Below are 14,555 nucleotides of genomic sequence, written 5' to 3' on the forward strand. Positions count from 1 at the left end.
ATTACTAAAAAATTTTGCTTTTACATAGAGGATGGTTCCCAGAGCAGTGAGCAAGCACGGGGCTATCCCTCTGGGATACGCATCAAGGCCGAGCCAAATATGAGTAAACCCCATGAGGGCAGGTGTCTTTACCCGTTTCATTCACTGGCGTAACCCCAGAGTCTGGAACAGTGCCTGTTGGCATGCAGTAGCTGCTCAAGGAGTATTTGTTGAAGGAGGGAATGAGTGAATTCCTCATAAAACTGAATAGGGGGCTGTATTCTTTCAGTTATTTAATATTCACCAAGAGCCTGCTAAGCGTCGGGGAAACAGCATTAGATGAGCAGACACGTTCTCTGACCCTGTGTCCAGGGAGGAAGGAAGCCTTTGGACATTAATTACAGGGATGATGAATGCAATATTTTAACATCTTCTCCTGCTGTCCTGGGGCTTCCTCCCGTGCAGCTGTGGTTGCAGTCAGAGTTTGTTAATCACTGCGGCTCATGACACATCATTCTGTTCACTGGTTGTGACTATGCCAGAGGGAACTGTGACCCGCAGGTACCCTTTTCAAGAAGCCCCTTAGGGAGATGAGGCAGGACCACACTGTACAAAAATCTAACCTGGTCTGGGGGCTTCTGAGAAGGCTTCCTGGAGGAAGAAGTAAGGACTAGAGAGTATTTATTGCATGCACCATGCCAGATACTTTGCAAGCAGTGACCTTAACCACTCCAAGATTTTGAACATTTATCCGTGTGCCGATGAGTGGTTTTCATTTACTCTTTCTCATTCACTTTGCCTACGACCCTAGGTAGGGATCATTAAAAACCCAATTTCAGGGTGTCACGGTGGCACAGCGGGTTAAGGATCCGGCATTGTCACTGCAGCGGCCCGGGTCGCAGCTCCAGGGCAGGTTGGATTCCTGGCCTAGGAACTTCGAGATGTCACTGATTGACCCCACCCCCCAAAAAAGAAGAAAAAGAACCCTATTTTAAGGGGGGAGGGGCAATACAGGGGTAAAGGATTAAGAAGTACAAACTATTAAGTATAAAATAAGCCATAAGGATTTACTGTACAGCACAGGGAACATAGCCAATATATTATAATACCTCTAAGACGAGGATAACCTGTAAAAACTGTGAATCAAGGTACTGCACACCCATAACATATAATATGGAACATTGACTAGACTTTGCAAATAAATAAATAAATAAAAGTTTAAAACTAATTAATTACTAAAAAGAAAGAGCCCTACTTCATAGAAGTCTGAGGTTCAGAGAAGGTAAATAATCTGTCACCCACAAATTCAATTAGGGACAGAGTCAGGAATTTTTTTTTTTTTTTAAAGCCACACCTGAGGCACAGGGACCCCAGGCTAGGGGTGGAATCAGAGCTGCAGCTGCCACCCTATGACATAGCCACCCAGGATCCCAGCAGCATCTGAGACCTACACCATAGCTCAAGGCAATGCTGGATCCTTAACCCACTGAGCAAGGCCAGGGATTGAACCCACATCCTCATGGATACTAGTTAGGTTCGTTTCTGTTACACCACAGCGGGAACTCCCCAGAGCCAGGATTTGAACTCAGGTTTACCTGACCCCAGGTCTCTGCCTTTAAACCCTCCTCCTGCTGAGAGGTCCAGAAGAATCCCCAAGGAGTTGTGATGGTTGAGGAAAGGAAATGCTGGTACCTGCCTCAGCTGGAGGACTGGAGGAAGTCACAGAGGCCTGGGGCCAAGGGACAGAGGCACAGAGGGGTCCCTGAGACAGGAGGGCCACTTGGCACCCTCTGCTCGGCTCCTGCCCTGATGGCGAGAGGCTTGACCACCCTCCCGCACAGGAGCTCTGTGCTGAGCTCACCAGCCCGCACAGGACCTGTCTCCTGCCCTCACCATCTTCTCTCTCATCACAGCCAGGGGTGGCCACGGGTGACACAGACCAGGATTTTGGAGCATCTGGGGAGAATGCCCCTGATGCACAATGTCGAAGCAAGATGGCTTTCCTAAACCAATTTCTCCCCATCCCTCCGCCTCACCCTAGAAGTGCGAGCTGCCAAGCAGAGCAGGTCCTTGAGGCAGACCCGCCAGCCCCCGGGGAGGGGCTCAAAGGGCTGGAACATGTGTTGCCAGCTTCTTCCCCATCTCCCTCTGCTGGCTCAAAGGTACCCAGAGGCGTTTCTCTTTCCCTCGCCCTCCCCAAGGCAGAAACGATGACTTTGCTAAGATGTAAAGAACAGGGCGGAGATGGGGGGGTTCTGCTCCCAGATTCCCAAGAAGGCCAGGGCAAATGCAGGGAGGAGGCAGGGAGGTGACTTGGCTGGAGGCGAATGGGCAGAGGGGGCGGGTGGAAGCAGAGCCTTCCGCTGAGGGGACCCTGGACGGGCTCTGCACTGCCCCGTCACGCCTGACCAAGGTATCACCTAAAAATCCTGAATACTGGTCAACACTCCAGCCCACCACCACCCAAGAACATAAAGGGCGGTGCCCTGGACACCCTGAACGTCAAGGCAGGTTGTCTTGGTCCTCTGCCTGGAGAAGAAGCAGGACAGATGGCTTGGAATCCCCCCCATGCATCAGGGGCAGGAGAAGACACCCTACAGGTTTCAATTGCCCCCATTCTACAGAAAAAACAAACTGAGGCCCAGCGAGATGACTCTACTCCAGCTCATGATTATTATAAAACTGCAGGTGAGGGAGTTCCCATCATGGCTCAGTGGTTAACGAATCTGACTAGGAACCATGAGGTTGTGGGTTCGATCCCTGGCCTTGCTCAGTGGGTTAAGGATCTGGCATTGCCATGAGGTGCGGTGTAAGTCGCAGACACGGCTCAGATCTGGCATTGCTGTGGCTGTGGTGTAGGCTGGCAGCTGTAGCTCTGATTGGACCCCTAGCCTGGGAACCTCCATATACCATAGGTGCACCCCTAGAAAAGACAAAAACATAAAAAAATAAAATAAAACTGCAGATCAGACCAGGCGACTCAAATGCTTGAAGTTGCTCAGCAGCTCCCATGCAAGTCAAACCAATCCATGACCACCACCTGTTCTTTCTTTTCTCACCACCTGCCAGGTCCTTCCACCCTCTTCCACTGCTCAGAAAATCTGAAGAGTCCTTTTATATCCCTCAAGGATCCACTTACTGCAAACAAGATGAGGCTGCGCTCGCCTCTGGACATTGGGACTGCTTTGTATCAGTGGTGGTATTTGAGTGCAGGCGTTTCCAATTTTCAATCCATCAATGCCTTTTTCACATTTTCTCCCTGCCACCTAAACTGGCATTTGCTTAGTTTTTTTGGGGGGGGTTACTTTTTAGGGCTGCACCTGCAGCATATGGAAGTTCCCAGGCCAGGGGTCAAATCAGAGTTGTAGCTGCCGGCCTACACCACAGCCACAGCAACTCAGGATCCGAGCTGCATCTGCAACCTACACCACAGCTCACGGCAATGCCGGGTCTTTAACCCACTGAGCGAGGCCAGGGATCAAACCTGTGTCCTCTTGGGTACTAGTCAGGTTTGTGACCACTGAGCCACAGTGGGAACTCCCTTGCTTAGTATTTTTAAAGCCTAGTCACACCTTTACTCAACTAAATTTATCTGAAAAGGAAACTATATCACCACCATGCATGGCAAGCCAGTATCTCTAGCCATTTCTGGAAAAGGAGCATAAAAAGAAATAAAAGCTGACATTCCTTGGTGGCTAAGTTGGTTAGGACCCAGCATTGTCACTGCTTCAGCTCAGGTCGCTGCTGTGGCACAGGAAAATTCTGCATGCTGCAGGTGCAGCCAAGAAACAGATAAACAATAAATAAATCAATCAATAAAACTAAAAGCAAAGCAGTGCTAGGAAATTCTAGCTTGATACTGCCGGCTGCTGAAAGCTCTGAGCCAGGCCCTGAATTTTCTCCTTGTTTAAGGAAAAAAGGTGATATTAGCAAATGTTAGCTACAAATGACATGTCATCAAATGAGACTTTCTGGTTCAAGTAATTAGAAAGAATAAGAGAAAACAGAGAAAATAACCCTATCATGCTGCCATTGTAATTTTATTTCACATCGTATCTATGTGCCACCTTAAAAAACTCCAGTACTAAACTAAAACCCTCCTGCAAAGCATCAATACCAGCTGCTTCACACCTTAGAAAATAGTGTTGCATTTGCAGAGATGGTTATTCTTTAATCAATCAACAGGGATGTGTGTAGATTCTTGGTGCCTCACCCTGACCTAAGCCACAGGAGTTGAGAGGACAATAAGGCAGTATCAGAGGGGCCCCCATCACATTCTGCAAGTGGTACACACGTGTAAACTCTGGGAGTTCCCGTCACGGCTCAGCGGTTAATCAACCCGACTAGCATCCATGAGGACGTGAGTCTGATCCATGGTGTCGGTCACAGGTGAGGCTCGGATCCTCTATTGCTGTGGCTCTTATTGGACCCCCGGCCTGGAACCTCCATATGCTGCAGGTGCAGCCCTAAAAAGACAAAAGACCAAAAAAAAAAAAAAGAGTAAACTTTGGGAAGCCCCCTATGTTGGCTGGAGGAAAAAAGAACTGACACACATGAAACATTAATAACAATTTAGAAAGAGAACTGACTCAAATTCTAGACCAGGGGCCAGCAAACTTTTTCTGTAAAGGGTCAAACAGTAAATAGAATAAGCTGCTCAGGACAGCCTCTGTATCCACTCTTCAGCTCCACCATGGTAGCAGGAAAGCAGTCCTAGACCACACACAAGTGGACGGGTGAGGCTGTGTCCCAATAAAACTTTATTTATAGAAACAGATGGTGGGCCCCAGCACCTGTAGTTTGCAGACCCCTGTTATAAAAGGTGCATTTCGGGGAGTTCCCATGGTGGCGCAGTGGTTAACGAATCCGACTAGGAACCATGAGGTTGCGGGTTTGATCCCTGGCCTTGTTTAGTGGGTTAAGGATCTGGCATTACCTTGAGCTGTGGTGTAGGTCGCAGACGCGGCTCGGATCTGGCATTGCTGTGGCTCTGGCGTAGGCCGGTGGCTACAGCTCCGATTGGACCCCTAGCCTGGGAACCTCCATATGCCGCAGGGGCCGCCCAAGAAATGGCAAAAAAAAAAAAAAAAAAAAAAAGTGCATTTCAAAAAAAGATCGGGAAAAAATTAGAGCCACTATGTAATCCAAAGTTCCCGCAGTTTCACTTGGAAATGAACCCCTCCATACTTTTCATTTCTTCCAACTCCTTATTCAAACCTTCTGATTGGGCCGGGGACCACCCCCCCCCCCCGGCCACAGCTGATTGGCTCAGAGGTAGAGCGATGACCCAGGTTGAGCCAATCAGATTCTCCGGTTGACGAATATGGAATTAGGATACTCTGCTCAGTGGAGGAACACATAGATCAGCCTGGAATAGTCTTTTCCTATTACAGGCAGGCAAAGAAAAATGAACCAGATGTGTGGGGGGAAAAGAGAAGGTCTGGGAATGAGCCTTGCTTCCCAGTTCCTAGCTCCAATCTCCCACCAGGTTTGGCTGTTTCCATAGAAACCTCCATATCCCCCAAGAAAGTTATTATTTTTATTTATATTTGCTTGAGTGGATTTCTGTTTCTTAAAGCTCCTGTAAGACAAAATTATTGCTCGAGGAGCTCAAATTCTTAATAAAAATAAAAATTTCAGGAAGCCAAATAGCATCAGGTTAGTACTGACCTAACACAAGGCAAATTCCATTCATTATAAAGGACGATGTCTCTTGCCTGTATCAGAACCACGTGGGGGTACTGGTTTTCAAGACCGCCGCACCTTTCACTGAGAAACTCTGACTGTGTTCCCAGAGCGCGCATCTTAACAAACACCACCCCTTCCCTTGATTGGAACCTAATCTAAATGGGTAGCTCTGAGGAATTCTGAAATTCTACCAAAATCGATTCTTTTAATATGGAAGTTTGGAAGTGAAGTGTCCATGAGGAAAACAGAGAGATTCCTTGTATTTCGCATTTCCCAACCCTGTCTTAGCAGTCATGACCAGGGGCAAAAGAGAAACTGGGCTTCTCAATTATCCTTTTTTTTTTTCTTTTTTTTGGCATTTTGCTTGTAAGGACCTCACCTGCGACACATGCAAGTTCCCAGGCTAGGTGTCCAATCGGAGCTGCAGCTGCTGGCCTACGCCATGGCCACAGCAATGCAGGATTCAAGCCACGACTTCAACCTACACCACACTCACAGCAACGCTGGATCCTCATCCCACTAAGGGAGGCCGGGGATGGAACCTGTATCCTCATAGATACTCGGTGGTTTGTTACCACTGAGCCACAATGAGAACTCCTGCTTCTGAATGATATAATCAAGCTTTCCTTTTCAATAGGAATCTCTTGGCTCTTGGAGGGTTTTTTGAGAGCTTTTCCCATATCAGGAAGGAAGTGATGCTCTGTGGTGGTTTCAAGACATGTATATCAATATTTGATTCTCTTCCATCTAGGGGAGGGGTCAGTCTATCAATATTTGATTTTCTTCCTGAAACCCAGCAGCCTTTGTGACCGCTTCAGTGAACGGAATATAGTGGAAGGGGTCCTATGTGACTTTGGAGGATCAGCTTCTATTGGTTCCTCTTGAATATGTTTTTTAGTAGCTTCCAGTCTATTGTGTTGATGGTTCTTGAGCAGTTAGTTGTAATTTTGGTGTTTCTGCGAGAGGAGGTGCGCTCAAGCCTTTCTACTCTGCCATCTTGTCTTTCTCTTTTGTCACTTTCTCTTGGGACACCTGCCTTTGGAGCCCTGAGGTCACCGTGCCTGTGAGGCCACAGAAGGAGACCACATGGAGCAGCCGGGGCACGACACCAAGAGCCTGGTGCCCAGACTACACCGTGCACTCCAGCCCCAGCTGTCCCAGCTCCAGCCACTGCAAGACAGACCCCAAACCACAACGAACCAGCCCACACTCCCAATCTCCTGACCCACAGACACCACGAGAGATAATAATACGTGTCGTTGTTTTAAACCTCTGAGTTTGGGGACGATTTGTTACACAGCAATAGGCAACTAGAACCGATTCATCTAAGTTCATATGTGCACTAATGCATCCCAGGGTTGTCAGGTGTGGCCCCTGTCACCTTGCTTTATTTATGTTTTGTGTTTGCTTATTACACTCTTTACAACTTGTTTGTTTGTTTTTGTTTTTTAGGGCCTTACCTGCAGCATATGGAAGTTCCCAGGCTAGGGGTCGAATCAGACCTATAGTTGCCAGCCTACGCCACAACCACAGCAACTCGGGATCAAAGCCACATCTGCGACTTACACCACAGCTCACAGCAACATCAGACCCTTAACCTACTGAGCGAGGCTGAGGATCAAACCTGCATCCTTTATGGATGTGGGTTAGGCTTGTTATTGCTGAACCACAAAGGGTACTTTCTACAATTTTTTTTTTTTAAAGAAGGGCTTCAATTGAGATGGGCAATAGAGACAGAATTCATTCTGCCTTCCAAATGTACCACCTTTCCTAGTCGTATCCAGGGCTTGGATGGCTGGTCAATTCATTTATTCATTCACTAAACATGAATTAACTGTCTGCGACGTGCCAGGCACTGCGGATGCAGAAGGACAATGCCTTCAGGAAGCTTACACACCCACATGAATGATTCCAACTGCATTATATGATTATTATTACGATTCTAACTCCTGAAAGACAAGTGCATGGCGCCCTGTGAATATTCACATGGAGGACTTAGTCTCACTTGGTGGGTCCGCAAAGATTCCCTGGGGAAGTGATGGTTAAGCTGAGACCCGATGTGTTATTAGGACTATTAAGAGGGAGAAGGGAGACGCATATTCCAGCCAAAGGGAAACGTATTGTGTTCCTTTAGGATTTAACTCCTTGGATCCTTAAGTTTTGGCTTAGAGGGAGTTCCCCTTGTGGCTCAGGGATAACAAACCTGATTAGTATCCATGAGGATGTGGGTTTGATCCCTGGCCTCGCTCAGTGGGTTAAGGATCTGGCATTGCCGCAAACTGCAGTATAGGTCGCAGATGCAGCTCAGATCCCACGTGGTTGTGGCTGTGGCTGTGGCATAGGCAGCTGCTGCTCAAATTTGACCCCTAGCCTGGAAACGTCCATATGCCTCAGGTGCAGCCCTAAAGACCAAACAAGAAAAGTGTTGGCCTAGAATTACTGGAGGAAGTAAGCGCTCAGACTCTAGAACTCAAATCTGAGAGTCTACTTTCCAGGAATCTGATACGATGCAAGCAATTGTCTCTAGCAGACAAAGCAGTGCTGGTACCAAGTGGGGTGGCCAGACAAAGAAGAGGTGATGTTCAAGGGAACGGGATGATGTTTGTGTCACAGAGCCAGAAGGGAATGTTGAGAGGACCAGCATGTGAGGGGATGTGGCTAGTTTGGGGGTGATAGTGATAACCAACCCCACTTTTTTTTTTTTTTTTTTTTGTCTTTTAGGGCTGCTCCCGTGGCATATGGAGGCTCCCAGGCTAGCGGTCCAATCAGAGCTGTGGCCGCCTGCCTACACCACAGCCACAACAACGCCAGATCCGAGCCGCATCTACAACCTACACCACAGCTCATGGCCACACCGGATCCTTAACCCACGGTGCAAGGCCAGGGTTCGAACCTGTGTCCTCATGGATGCTAGTCGGGTTCATTAACCACTGAGCCACAACAGGAACTCCTTATCCCCACTTCGTTTTATACACTGTGCATTATCGCATTTAATTCCACACAGTTGTGTAGCATAGGTATGGCTACTCGCCCCATTTCACAAAGAAAAAGAGGCCTAGAGAAGTTAAGGGAGAGGTCCAAAGTCACTCCACTAAGAAGTGACCCTTCTAGGTCACCTGTCTCCAAAGCATGCTTTTTTTTTTTTTTTTTTTTTTTTTTTTTTTGGTCTTTTTGCCATTTCTTGGGCCGCTCCTGTGGCATATGGAGGTTCCCAGGCTAGGGATCCAATCGGAGCTGTAGCTGCCGGCCTACACCAGAGCCACAGCAACTCGGGATCTGAGCTGCATCTGCAACCTACACCACAGCTCCCAGCAACACTGGACCCTTAACCCACTGAGCGAGGCCAGGGATTGAACCTGCAACCTCATGGTTCCTAGTCGGATTTGTTAACCCCTGAGCCACGACGGGAACTCCCGAAGCATGCTCTTAACCATGATTCTCTGAGCCCTAAGTGCCAAGTGTTGCACTGTGAAGCTGCACCATCTGCAAATTATTGTCAGAATGTTTAAAATTGGACCCCAGATCCTGGCTCTGTTCTCCTTTTCCTACCCATCCCACCTGTTGAGGCTTCTGTCCCCTGGGACCTAATTCACGGTCAAGGACAGAACCGTATTCCTTTCTCCACTTGTCATCTAATCACTAAAAAACCATCCATGTACTTGTCGAGATGAGCTGGGTCTGAGTTAGGGCTGCAGGCACAACTCTAGTTCATCCATCTAGTCCACACACTCTTGGGAATTCTGTGCCAGGCATGATGCCAGGCGCTGGCGATCAAGACAGACATGACCTTGCTTCCAAGCAGCAAGTGGCTTGAGAAGATCTTACTTCCTCCACCTGTGCCCTCAAGTGTTGGTACAAAAATGGCAGAAAAAGAGCCACAGCATCAGCAATGGCGATGGCCATGTTCTGAAATGTTCCTTTAAGCAGACGCAATTTTTAAAATTAATTGCCCACTTGAGTTAATACCAACATCGAGGGCACGGGCTGTTTGTTCAGCTGTCCCTCCATCTCTAGGGTAAGGATTCCAAATAGACTGAAGGGCTGTGTTGAAGTGACAGGCTTATCAAATTCCCAGCCACATCTGTTCCCCAAGAATCTTCTGGGAAAGATGGGTAAACAGCAGCGGCTCTGGTGACAGCAGATAAAACGGAGGGAAGGAGCCCAGGGATTCCCAGCTGGAGAGTTGGTTGAGATGAACTTTACTGGTGACTCCAAATGGTGAAATGTGCCTGGAACCTTGCCCTTGACCATGGGACAGGATGGCATCATGCTTAGGGCACAGACTTTAGAATTAGGAGAGCTGGTGCCCGTCCAAGTTCCACCACATATGAGCTGCATGACCTTGGGAAATGCACTCAGCATTTCTGAGCCTTAATGTCCTCATGTGTAAAACAGGGACCCCAACGATGCTTAGCTTTGGTGATGCGGAGGGGACTTTGGGGGATACAATATGCATGTGAGCCTAACTCAGCCCCATGCTGGGAAAATGATGAATACTAAGGATCTGCTGGTTGTTCTAGTTTCCCAGAAGTTGCTGTAATGAAGAACTTGAAAGCATGTGGCATCAAACAACAGGAATTTATCCTCCCACAGTTCTGGAGACCAGAAGTCCAAAATCAAGGCATTGGCAGGATCGGTTCTTTCTAGAGGCTCTGAAAGACAATCTGTTCCATGCCTCTCACCCAGCTTCTGGAGACTGCCCGCATTCCTCAGCTTGTGGACACATCACTCCAATCTTGGCCTCTGCCTTTGCCTGGCCACCAGGTGTCACCATGCAAATGTTCTAGTCTCAGAGGGAGATCAGTCATTGGATTAAGCCCCACCCTAATCCAGTTGGACCTCATCTGAATTTAATGACATTTGCAGAGACCCTGTGCCCCAAGGTCAAATGCACAGTACCAGTCATTAGAACTTGAACACGTACATTGGGGAGGAGACAATTTCTATCCACTACCAGGGTTATCATCAACTTCATCTTTTCAGAGAATGGCCCAGGGGACCACTGGTACACACAGCACCAAGTATTAGCTGTGATCCTGTACACAGCATCCTTGTACACAGCACTCTCAACTGGCTAAGAAATGTGCCCTAAGGAATTGTGTGTCCATGTGTTTACTAATGGGTGAGGGCAGACACAGCTAGGGACCAATGTCCCGCTCCCCACTCCCCCAACTTCAACTTGCCAAAAGTCCAAAGCCAAATGGAGCCTCCCTGGATTCCCCCCTCTTACACCTCTCATCCAATGCATCAATACGTTTTGTGAGCTCTACATTGAAAACGCATGCTTGGAGTTCCCGTCGTGGCACAGTGGTTAATCAATCTGACTAGGAACCATGAGGCTGCAGGTTCCATCCCTGGCCTTGCTCAGTGGGTTAAGGATCTGGCATTGCCGTGAGCTGTAGTGTAGGGTGCAGACGCAGCTCAGATCCCGTGTTGCTGTGGCTCTGGCGTAGGCTGGAGGCTACAGCTCCGACTGGACCCCCAAGCCTGGGAACCTCCATATGCCGTGGGAGCGGCCCAAGAAAAAGGCAAAAAGACAAAAAAAAAAAAAAAAAGAAAAGAAAAGAAAAGAAAACACATGCCATGTGCAACCCCCTTCCTGATTTAAGCCACCACCATCCCTACCCTGGTACCCTGTAATTGCCCCTAGCTAATTCTCTGTCTCCCCTCTGCTTCCTCCAAGCTCTACGTACACTCTGGTCCACCTTCAGGACTCTTCCTGAGAGATGCTCAATGGGAGTGGTTGCTTGCCTGGCTCAGTGGCAATTCCTTGCAGAGGTCCCCCGTCACCACCTTCCCTAAAGTCCCAGCCCCTTGATCACACCCCACCCCTTTCCTCTAATTCATTTTTCTTCACAGCACTTCCCACTCCCGGTGATCTATTCATCTCTAGTTGCTTCATGTCCTCCCTCCCTCGAAAGGAAGCTCCAGGAGAGCAGCTATTTAGCTAGACTGGTTCGTGGTCACATCCCCAACATCCAGACACTCAATAAATATGTTTTGAATAAATGAATGAAAAGATAGAGTGAGGGCAGAAGTAGTTTAAAAAGAAAAAAAAAAAACCTAGATCTCAAGATCTAATCACTTGAGATCTCTAGTTACTTAGTTCTCAGCATTCTTTAATTTATCTACGGCTACATCTGATCTATGGTTCACAATGAATGTGAGGTAGCATTCAAGATTATATAATACAAGACAGGTAGATTTTATTTTATTTTATTGCCCTTTTGCCTTTTCTAGGGCTGCTCCTGCAACATAAGGAAGCTCCCAGGCTAGGGGTCTAATCGGAGCTATAGCTGCTGGCCTACGCCACAGCCACAGCAATGCAGGATCTGAGCTGCATCTGTGACCTACACCACAGCTCATGGCAATGCCGGATCCTTAACCCACTGAGCAAGGCCAGGGATTGAACCCGCAACCTCATGGTTCCTAGTCGGATTCATTACCACTGAGCCATGACAGGAACGCCAGTAGACTTTATGATATGTAAATTATACCTTGATAAATATGGTTAAAATGATTATATAGCACATAGTGCGTATGTATATGTATGATGTGTGTGTATATGTTATAAATATGGTGTGTGTGTGTGTGTGTGTGTGTGTGTGTACACAGCTTCCTAGAGGCCAAAGCAACCAGAGATTAATGAGACAATAACAAAAGTTCATATTTTCTATAAGGAAAATCATATATCTATATGATTAATAGATATAAGTATATATTATAAATATATATGTTTTTTTATGGCCACACCCACGGCATATGGAATTCCCTGAGCCAGGGATTGAATCCGAGGTGTATCTTCCCCCTATGCTAGATCCCGTTGCACCAGGCCAGGAATAGAATCCATGCCTCTGCAGCGACGCAAGCCACTGCAGTCAGCTTCTTAACCCACTACACCTTAGCGGGAACTCCGGGAAAAGCATATTTTGAAGCAGAAGGTAAGTTTTCCCTAAACTTAGGTCTAAAAGTAATATCTTGCATGGCTCTTGAACACACAGTGCCTAGCGGATGACGATCTTTTTTTAAAATTTTTTAATTATGATTGATTTACAATGTCCTGTCAATTTCTGCTGTACAACCAAGTGACAAAACAAAAGATCATGAGTGATGGTCTTTTTTTTTTGCTTTTTGGGGCCACACCCGTGGCATATGGAGGTTCCCAGGCTAGGGGTCCAATCAGAGCTAATGCTGCCAGCCTACACCACAGCCACAGTAACACAGGATCCTAGCCGTGTCTGTGACCTACACCACAGCTCACAGCAATGCCGGATCCCCAACCCACTGAGCGGGGGCCAGGGATTGAACCTGCAACCTCATGGTTCCTAGCCGGATGCGTTTCCACTGTGCCACCTTGGGAACTCAATGGATGATGTTTTTAATGACATCCCAGGGCTGGGTCTGAAGAGAAAGAGAAGGAGGAGAAACCATACCATCTAGCATTGTTCGAGCCCGCAAGCTTGACTGACACCTGGGGATCAGGAAAAGATTCTAACCTGGTGGTGGAGTTCCCGTTGTGGTGCAGTGGTTAATGAATCCAACTAGGAACCATGAGGTTGTGGGTTCGATCCCTGGCCTTGCTCAGTGGGTTAAGGATCTGGCATTGCCATGAGCTGTGGTGTAGGTCGCAGACGCGGCTCGGATCCCGCGTTGCTGTGGCTCTGGTGTAGGCTGGTGGCTATAGCTCTGATTCGACCCCTACCTAGCCTGGGAACCTCCATATGCCGCGGGAGCGGCCCTAGAAAAGGCAAAAAGAAAAAAAAAAAGATTCTAACCTGGTGAACTGAGAGGATGCATCTAAAATAGAGACAGAGAGAGACATACTTGGGGCTCATGGGGGTCCCCAAACACGAATCTGGGAGGAGAGGAGAGTAAGGTGCAGGGAGCTGAGGGTGCCTGGGAGAGGGATAGAGAAGCAAGTTAAAGCTGGGTGTTGTACAGGGCAGGATTCCCGGGGACCACAAGACCCCTCTCCCCACCTCTCCCACATCCACACTAGGGAGCAGGGAACACGCTTGCAGACAAGGCGGGGGGCCAGGTCTGAGGTCCAGATCTGCTGCAAGCATGTACCCTCCTCGATTTTAGGGTTCTATCTCTTTGCAGGTTACCCCCTGCCCTCTGGGACTGTCTCCTGGCAAAGACCTGCAGAGACTACTTTAGATCAGCTCAATTCTAAGTCTGAAGGCAGATTCGGGCTCCTTCCCTCCCCCAGCCGCTTCCTTGGGTTTGCCTTGTCCGCTTACACTGGGTTCCTGTTTCTCCAGGCTGCACATTAGAATTCCCCGGGGCGCTTTTACAAGCTGATGCTTGGGCCACGCTCCAGACCAATTAAATCCAAATCTTCTAAATATCTGGGGCCTTCCTGTGCCAGGCCTGGCCTGCCCTGGGGGAGGACAAGGTGGTGAGTTGGCAAGAGGCCATCAGGATGGTGCTGTGAGCAGGGGCTGGAGGACTTGGCAAACAAGGGCATTTGCCCCTTCAGGAGTAGGATTTTGAGACAGACTTGGGTGTAGCAGGTTACAGAATGCAGATTAACATCCACTCATCTCTTCACAGCACAGCAGGTATCCTGACAAGCTCTTTGATGTAAGAACGAGATTATGACATTGACAGAGTCTGATGAGCTGGAACTTTCTATCTAATTCGAACTGTAGATACAAGTTCAGCTCATGAGTTCAAAGTTTGAGTCTATTATGTGCTTGCTGTGTGATCTTGGGCAAGGTACTCAACCTCTCTGAGTCTCAGTTCCCTCCTATATAAAAGGGGTATAATGCTGGTTCCTCCCTCACAGGGTTGTTGTGAGAGCAGGGAAAGCTCAGAGCACCGTGCACAGCAAGCCATATTGCTAAAGTGAAAGACATAGAATAAGAGGGGTGTTCCAGGGGTTC

At 48.1% G+C, this 14,555-nt stretch overlaps 1 protein-coding gene across 14 annotated transcripts in view; it reads right to left on the reverse strand.

Annotated features, from left to right (window-relative positions):
- The window catches only part of PRKCB (protein kinase C beta), a 386,628-nt gene that overhangs the window by 68,883 nt on the left and 303,190 nt on the right, over window positions 1-14,555 (reverse strand). The gene's annotated exons all lie outside the window — the stretch shown is intronic.

The sequence above is a fragment of the Sus scrofa genome, chromosome 3 (assembly GCF_054392235.1).
Source record: "Sus scrofa isolate SSC_HxYL_T2T_F1_AM1 chromosome 3, Sscrofa_HxYL_maternal_Yorkshire_Landrace_v2.0, whole genome shotgun sequence".
Taxonomy (NCBI): Eukaryota; Metazoa; Chordata; class Mammalia; order Artiodactyla; family Suidae; genus Sus; species Sus scrofa.